Source organism: Cotesia glomerata, linkage group LG3 (assembly GCF_020080835.1).
Source record: "Cotesia glomerata isolate CgM1 linkage group LG3, MPM_Cglom_v2.3, whole genome shotgun sequence".
In the NCBI taxonomy this organism is placed as follows: domain Eukaryota; kingdom Metazoa; phylum Arthropoda; class Insecta; order Hymenoptera; family Braconidae; genus Cotesia; species Cotesia glomerata.
This window is the reverse complement of record NC_058160.1, coordinates 22347563-22355038: the sequence shown is the minus strand read 5'-3', so window position 1 is coordinate 22355038 and position 7476 is coordinate 22347563.

The window sequence follows — 7476 nt, the reverse complement described above, 5'->3', positions numbered from 1 at the left end:
TTTATTAAATCATAAATTATGACAAAAGAATAAAATTTTACAGATTAAAATTTAAAAAAAAACTATGAATGCAAATTTTTTAAAAAGAATTTTCAGAACAAATTTATATATGAAATAAAACTAAAAATCGTGAGATGTCTGCTGATTTTAGAATCATTCAATAATGTATATTAATCATTTCTGTGTTGAAAAAATGATTTCTGGAATGAATAAATTTTTAAATATTATCAATACCATCTGCAATGGATTTTACCAGTACTAATAATATAAAGATAAACATCGCAATGTTGTGAGAAAGTCATAAATATTCTTACACGTATAAAAAATACCCAATCTAATACGATTATGCAAATTAATTCAAGAAATTGATGTATTATATTTTTGTATGCCTTTAAAATTTAGTCAGCGTATCTAATCAACTGTCCGTCTGAATTGTTTCTGGAAAAACCCATTAGTGTCTGAAGAAAAACATAAAAACACCAGAAATCTTCAAAGGAAGTATATACAATATATTTGAATAATTACTGACAATAATTCCTTTCATATTCGAGAAATTCAAGGTTCTTGATGCTAAATATCTGGTAAATATTTTAACAATATTTTTCTCAGAATTTAAATTAGGAAATCTTTAATAACAGCATTGTGGATATAATTATAATGACAATGATGATGACGTAAGTTTTCATCTTAAGAAACTCGCGGACGTCAGAGCTAATGCACGCGCATTATTTAAAATCATCAATATTTATATCAAGCTTGTAGTTTTTCTTGTGAGTTTCTAAGTAGAAAGAGAAAGTGATTTTGGTACATTATTAATGAAAAGAGCTATTTATTAATATCGGACAACAATAATTGTTCAAGATAGTTTGTATGCAAAAATTCAAATGACGTTCGACGGACTGAAAGCTTTTTAATTGTTTAAACAATAATTTAAAAGAAATATTACAAATATTGGAGTATATAAATTATAATAGTTAAATACGGACTGAGTAATAAATATGAATATTGAATATATTTGAATGTATTTAAGATTGGTCGCGATCACGACTAGAAAGTATCCCAAGCGGCACACTGGCAACTTAATAACATATCAAAAAGTTATCTAAAAAAAGTTAGATGCCAACAATCTCCACTTTCAAAAAGTTGACAAATTTTCTACCCAAATGTATCCCTAATGTCCTTACAAGAAGTTATCTCAAAAAGTAACAAATTGATAACATATTTACGTTAAAAAAATGTTAACTAAAAATGATAACAAAATATAATCTTTAAGATAACAAAAGGGTCACTTTTAGAAAACAAAATGTTATCTTTTTGTTGCGAAAATGAATAAATTTTTGTTAATATTATAGTTGAAAAATGATAACTTTTAACTATAGAAAAGTTACCCAATAGAGGAGTACAAGTCAACGTTATTATTGAGGGATACTGTATGTACGTTAAAAAATTTATGATACGAATATGAACAAATTGTACTGAAAAATTTTTATTAGACATAAATACCTATAGTTAATTTTTTTTATATTTCATTTTACAAAATTTTTAACACAAAAACATAAAAAAATGAACCGTAAATATTTATATTTAATACAAATTCCACAGTACAATTTGTTCATATGCATACTATAAATTTTTCACCCGTATTCAATCAGTTATAATACTGTTAAAAATGAATACTAATAACATTTTACAAGACATTTAAAATTTTTAATGAACATAAAAAGTACACAGCTTTAATATTTACAAATCTGAATTTCTTTATCTTAAGGGGTTATATACAGTTAGAATTTTCAAAAAATCGATTTTTTTTAAATTTTATTTTCTTAATGTAAATATATTTAAGAATACACACAGAAAATTTCATATCATTCCGGTGAATATTTTCAAAGTTACAAGCAAATTTGAAAAGGCGTTTCAGAGTGCTTGGAAGTACAAGATCGGAGCGGCAGCGCCTACCTGGAACGCTATCCCTTTTATGCACCTGCCTATTGTAAATTCTCCCTTCTAATGTATTTAGATGTGTAAAGCAACAGTGTGTTAGTTTTTTGCTATACCTGAAATGTAAATTAGTATTTTTCTATCCCCAAACTGGAAAATATTTAAGAGTGGTAGTCAGTATAAACAACAAAGCCAAGCAGTAAACTTGTGAGTTTGTTCATATTTTTTTGTGTAATTTTTCGTGAAAATGAAGGCTTCCAGAGAAATGAGAAAATCTCTTAACATACGTAAGTCGAGAACAAAAAAGCGCAAAAATGTTTTTAATCCAAAAACAGCTGAAACGGATGAAAGTAGTTTCAGTGCTTCGGCGAAAAAATTTAAAGAACAAGAGGAAATCTCAGTTCCACGTGATCCGTCTATTGAGTATCGCATTTTAAATTTTATTACAGTATTTGCAGCAATTTCTGAATATGTGAAATGTAAGATCTGTGACGGAAATGTCAAGTTTCAAACTGCTTCTGAACGAGGACTTGGTTTTAAAATTGTTTTGCTGTGTGATAAGTGTGCAGATCGTAACATAAATTCTAGTCCTTTTGTCGCGCATTCTTATGAAATAAATCGACGATTTTTATTTGCCATGAGAGTCCTCGGATTAGGGTTAAAAGGTGCAGCAAAATTTTGTGGATTAATGGACATTCGAGCCTTTATATCACAGCCCACTTACGATTTGATAATAGATAATATTCACTCCAGTATAAAAACAGCCACCGAAAAACTTTTTCAACAGGCTTGTACTGAAGAAAAACATTTGACTTCCGAACATCAATGCAATGAAGATTCGACAGAATTAACTGTATCTGACGATGGAAAAAGCGAGGGTTTAGTTCCTTGTACGGTGTGACATCATTGATCGGATACTATTCTGGTAAAATCATAGATATTGTTGTGAAAAGTTCCTACTGCAAACAGTGTGAAACTTGGAAGAAGAAACTCAGTACCGAAGAATATAAGGAATGGTATGCAGAAAATGAAGATACTTGCACTGCAAATCATTCTGGTTCTTCTGGGAAAATGGAAGTTGATTCAGTCATCGAAATGTTCCAACGTTCATTGAAAAAACTTGGAGTCATGTACAAAAATTACATCGGAGACGGTGACTCCAAAACGTACTCAGGAATTTTAAAGGCTGCACCTTATGGTGATCAAGAAGTTGTAAAAAAAGAATGTATTGGACACGTACAGAAACGAATGGGCACGCGACTCAGAGATTGTGTCAACAAAAACGTTGAAACAGTTGAAAACAAAAAAGGAAAAAAAATACAAAAAAAAACTCTCGGTGGAAAAGGCAAACTTACTGGAAAGATGATCGATAAGTTGACAGTTTATTATGGCTTAGCAATAAGGAGAAATTGTGATTCCCTTCAAAAAATGTATAATGCTATATGGGCCACATATTACCATTATTGTTCAAGTGACGAAGAACCTCAGCACGACAAGTGCCCGGAAGGACCAGAATCATGGTGCGACTGGCAGAAGGCTGCAGCTGCCAATCAATTATCCACTTTCGAACATGATTATGAGCCATTATCAAAAGATGTTGCTGAGGCTATACATCCGATTTTCACAGATCTCAGCAGTGAGAATTTATTGGAGAGATGTGTAGGTGGTTTTAAAATATTTATTTGAAAAAGAGCTACAGCTGATCTCCAGGAGCTCCTCTCAACAAAGACGTTTTACGGTGACCACTATATCTCGGAACTGGATCATCTGAAATTAAAAAACCAAACAGATTTCGTTAAAATAATGTTAAATCTAGTAATTAATCGAAGGAATAAGCAAAATAAAATTTTTTGACAAAATGGCGGTTTCTCAAAAAAAAAAATCGATTTTTCACCGAAATTTCGGCCTTAAATTGTTTATAAAAAAAAAAATATTAATCGGAGAGAAAAAATCTTCGATTAATTACTAAAAAATATATTTAAGAAGGTCGTGTTAAAATTTGAGACTAATCGGTTTAGCCGTTTTCGAGTAATGTTGGTCACCGTCTTTGAAAACACCATTTTGAGAAAAACGCGTTTAAAGTTTGGAATGCACTTTACATGGGATAAAAAATTTTTTTTTTTAACTTACATGGAGTTGTCTATTCCAGGACCATATAATACACCCTCCGCCGATTCAGCAGCTTCTAATAAATCAAGCTGATGTTGTCTGCGAGCCATTCTTCCATCTCAGGTGCTCTCACTTGTTCTGAGATCGGGAATGCTCACGCGCTTCTCATCTTCTTTTTCGGCATATGAATGCGCATTGGGCCCAAGTGTAATTCCTATTGCATTCATATAATACAATAGTGATGCCATTCCTTCATTAAATATGCCAGCAGCTATGTATGCAGCAATTTCCACAGTTTTCGAACCGGCTGGAACAATTTTGGGAGAGATTTTCCAAATCAGTTGATTGTAGCTCTCGTTGTTGTTTTGGTTAAAACCACCTACACATCTCTCCAATAAATTCTCACTGCTGAGATCTGTGAAAATCGGATGTATAGCCTCAGCAACATCTTTTGATAATGGCTCATAATCATGTTCGAAAGTGGATAATTGATTGGCAGCTGCAGCCTTCTGCCAGTCGCACCATGATTCTGGTCCTTCCGGGCACTTGTCGTGCTGAGGTTCTTCGTCACTTGAACAATAATGGTAATATGTGGCCCATATAGCATTATACATTTTTTGAAGGGAATCACAATTTCTCCTTATTGCTAAGCCATAATAAACTGTCAACTTATCGATCATCTTTCCAGTAAGTTTGCCTTTTCCACCGAGAGTTTTTTTTTGTATTTTTTTTCCTTTTTTGTTTTCAACTGTTTCAACATTTTTGTTGACACAATCTCTGAGTCGCGTGCCCATTCGTTTCTGTACGTGTCCAATACATTCTTTTTTTACAACTTCTTGATCACCATAAGGTGCAGCCTTTAAAATTCCTGAGTACGTTTTGGAGTCACCGTCTCCGATGTAATTTTTGTACATGACTCCAAGTTTTTTCAATGAACGTTGGAACATTTCGATGACTGAATCAACTTCCATTTTCCCAGAAGAACCAGAATGATTTGCAGTGCAAGTATCTTCATGTTCTGCATACCATTCCTTATATTCTTCGGTACTGAGTTTCTTCTTCCAAGTTTCACACTGTTTGCAGTAGGAACTTTTCACAACAATATCTATGATTTTACCAGAATAGTATCCGATCAATGATGTCACACCGTACAAGGAACTAAACCCTCGCTTTTTCCATCGTCAGATACAGTTAATTCTGTCGAACCTTCATTGCATTGATGTTCGAAAGTCAAATGTTTTTCTTCAGTACAAGCCTGTTGAAAAAGTTTTTCGGTGGCTGTTTTTATACTGGAGTGAATATTATCTATTATCAAATCGTAAGTGGTCTGTGATATAAAGGCTCGAATGTCCATTAATCCACAAAATTTTGCTGCACTTTTTAACCCTAATCCGAGGACTCTCATGACAGATAAAAATCGTCGATTTATTTCATAAGAATGCGCGACAAAAGGACTAGAATTTATGTTACGATCTGCACACTTATCACACAGCAAAACAATTTTAAAACCAAGTCCTCGTTCAGAAGCAGTTTGAAACTTGACATTTCCGTCACAGATCTTACATTTCACATATTCAGAAATTGCTGCAAATACTGTAATAAAATTTAAAATGCGATACTTAATAGACGGATCACGTGGAACTGAGATTTCCTCTTGTTCTTTAAATTTTTTCGCCGAAGCACTGAAACTACTTTCATCCGTTTCAGCTGTTTTTGGATTAAAAACATTTTTGCGCTTTTTTTGTTCTCGACTTACGTATGTTAAGAGATTTTCTCATTTCTCTGGAAGCCTTCATTTTCACGAAAAATTACACAAAAAAATATGAACAAACTCACAAGTTTACTGCTTGGCTTGTTGTATATACTGACTACCACTCTTAAATATTTTCCAGTTTGGGGATAGAAAAATACTAATTTACATTTTAGGTATAGCAAAACACTAACACACTGTTGCTTTACACATCTAAATACATTAGAAGGGATAATTTACAATAGGCAGGTGCATAAAAGGGATAGCGTTCCAGGTAGAAAGAAAACAAGCCTTAACTTTATAATTATTTTATATTCATTCTAAAAAAACTATGTTTTTTAAAACATTTCTTTGCTTACAACAATGTATTGCAATTTTTTCATTATAATTGTAAAAAGAAGAGTTTAAAATTATATTTTTTTTTTTTACTTTAGACCACTATTCAAACATATCACAATTTTAAATATTATTATAATTAGGAAAAAACAAATGTACTAAAATTATTAGTATTAAAATCTCCGGTATTAAAATGATAAATACTCAAATCTTTGTCGACTATTTGGGGTGTTCGGGTTCTTTAATTTTCTGCTCAGCTTTTAAGCGATCACTTCCTCTCTGAAACCATTCTTTAATACGATCTTGTACTTTATCCTTAGTTTCTTCGTACTTTGCCACCAAAAGCTCTGTTGAAATAATTAACGAAGTTGAACAATTAAAATCGTTTTAACACTACGCAATACACTTTTAACAATAAAAATTAAGTAAATAAAAATATCAATATATATATTTATATTTACTTGCCTTTGTCGATGTTATTTTCACTTAATCTTCGCCAATTAATTAAAAAAATCTGCATCCAGACTTAGAAATGCACTGAATATACTGAGTATAATTGATGTAGTCGGGACATTAGCTAAACTTGTAAGAGACTGCACGCGTTCTTGTATACGATTTATGGATCAAAAGATTTTACTTGCTAACGAAAAGATAACTAAATGTTTACAGACAAGTAATGGTTTACTGATTGAAATTCAACCTTTAGTCATTTTTATGGATGCTCGAAAAGTTATCCAAAAAATGTTAACTATTTGTCATACTAATATTATCATCTTTTAGAGTAACATTATTTCTAACTTATTGCTGACTAATTAAGCATTCTAGATTATTAACAATATCTCACCATCTGTAAGATGACATAATAGAGTTAACTTTTCAAGTTGTTCATTTTGTTTGTTTTATATTAACTTTTGTAATTTACTTAAAGTTAACTGAAATCGTTATCTTATAAATACCAAAAAGTTACTTGTGCCGCTTGGGTAGATAAAAAACTTTCATTTTTATTTTTTATCCAAAGACTGAGATTTCTCATAAGCGTAACTCGAGTTTTCTACCATATTCTGTTATAAATGGGTTTAACTACAGTGTTTTTTTTTATTTGCTTAGTTTTTTTTTTTGTTATTTACAGGCTGAAAGTAATTGTAACTCTCACGTCGCTATTCCTCGTGTCAGTGTATTTTTAATTCACTGTTTAATGATTTTTATTTTTTAACTGTCTATAATTTCATTTGTAGGATAAAAATCCATTGAATTATTAACAGTAAATAAAAAACAACATTTGTCGGTGGTTTCCTCTTTCAAACCGGCATAAATATGTATTTCAAAGTCCAAGTAAGCCTGTC